The sequence below is a fragment of the Elephantulus edwardii genome, unplaced genomic scaffold (assembly GCF_000299155.1).
Source record: "Elephantulus edwardii isolate Elephantulus edwardi_28Jun2011 unplaced genomic scaffold, EleEdw1.0 scaffold00325, whole genome shotgun sequence".
In the NCBI taxonomy this organism is placed as follows: Eukaryota; Metazoa; Chordata; class Mammalia; order Macroscelidea; family Macroscelididae; genus Elephantulus; species Elephantulus edwardii.
In genome coordinates this window covers 1,294,105-1,295,779 of record NW_006400075.1, presented here as the reverse complement: position 1 = coordinate 1,295,779, position 1,675 = coordinate 1,294,105, and the positions used below count along the sequence as shown (strand labels likewise).

At 45.6% G+C, this 1,675-nt stretch overlaps 1 protein-coding gene across 1 annotated transcript in view; it reads right to left on the bottom strand.

The window, feature by feature from the left end:
- Nucleotides 1-529, bottom strand: part of LOC102857786 (sodium/glucose cotransporter 1-like) — a 106,562-nt gene extending 106,033 nt beyond the window's left edge. Inside the window, exon 1 of the mRNA XM_006901424.1 lies at nt 431-529. The gene's annotated coding sequence lies outside the window, so the exon portion shown is untranslated. The remainder of the gene's footprint in view (nt 1-430) is intronic.
- Between the last annotated feature and the right edge of the window lie 1,146 nt (nt 530-1,675).

The following is a 1,675-nucleotide window of genomic DNA, read 5'->3' as shown; positions in this document are numbered from 1 at the left end:
GAACACTGTGACACTGATGTGTCAAATGCATTAATGGCTGGTTACCCAATGTGGACAGAGAGTGGGGTGGAGCTCCCCGATTAAAGCAAGCTTGGAAGGAGGAGTGGCATCCACTTCCGTAACAGCTTGCCTGTGGAAACCCTATGAACCCGGAGAGAGGATGGAAGTCACACATGTGTTGAGGACTTCCATTCATAGGCTCGCTATGAGTTGCCTGCAACTCGACGGCACTTAACAAGAACAAGAACAACAACAACAACAACAACAATTAATTTCATAATAATAATCTGCATAGTACTGAAAAATCAAAGATTTAGGTCCTTCTCAAGAAAGTGTTACTAGTTATATGAAGATGAAACCAAATGTTTATGCCTATGAATTTTACTTGCACAATAATAAAGGGGGAGGTTTTACCGAAGGTAGTACTTACATTCCACTCCAATGCCCCAGCAGCGATCCCTGAAGACGCTCCGGCCCCAGCCAAGCCCACAAGGTAGCTGCTGCCAGTGTTTGAGGTATAAAGTGAAGCACCCACCTGAAAAGGAAAAGTCAATTCTATGTCAAAATTCTGAGTCCACGTCCAAGAAGGAAAGTGCACAAATGCACAGTCATAGTGAGTGCTTTAATTTGCTAGTATTTGTAAGATCCAAGTAAGTAGCCTGAAGGAAGTGTTTATTTTCACACAGCTAAAAACACCAGAAGTCCTAAGTGTGAGTTCTGGCTCTACAGAGGGTCTTCTTTCTCTCCCCTTTCTAGTATCTGTATGCCCCTCTGTCCAATCCTGGCCTTGTGAACGCATCTGTCTCTGTTGTGTGTCTGTGTCCTGCCCCTACCCTATTTGTGTGTATGTCTATTCTGCTCTTTGTAAAGAAAAACACCGAGATATATGTTTTTGTTTTTATGTGCCGTCGAGTCACTTGCAACTCATAGCGACCCTATATACAACAGCCCTAAACTCTGCTCTGTCCTGTGCCAACTGCACTGTCTCTGATACACCCCTTCCGATTACCCCAGTCACTGAATCAATACACCTCATAGAGGACCTTCCCCCCTGCGCTGTCCCTCCACCCTCCCAAGCATGATGTCTTTCTCCAAGGACCGGTCCCTCCTTACAACATGTCCAAAGTATGTTAGATGGAGACTCAGAATCCTTGCCTCCAGGGAGCCGCCCAGTTTAACCTTTTCCAGGATGAATCTGTTTGTTTTCCTAGCAGTTCCTGGTACCCTCAATACTCTTCTCCAGCACCACAGCTCAAAGGCATCAGTTCTCCTTCTATCCTCCTTGGTCATTGTCCAACTCTCTGATGCATAACAAGTGACTGCAAAGACCATGACCTATATCAGATGCACCTTAGTACCCAGAGACACACCGTTGCTCTTCAGTACTTTAGAGAGGTCCCTAACAGTAGACTTTCCCATCACAATATGTCTTTTAATTTCCTGGCTACTGGTGCCGAGAGTGTTGACTGTGGAGCCAAGGAAACTAAAGCTGAGAACAATCTCAATCTCTTCACCATCCATCCTGATGCTGCCAATTGGTCCAGTGGTGAGAATCTTTGTCTTCTTAACATTGAGCCTCAATCCATACTGGAGGCTGCAGTCCTTGACTCTCCGCAACAAGCGCTTCAGGTCCTCCTCAGTTTCAGGGTTGTGTCATCTGCATAATGCAGATTGT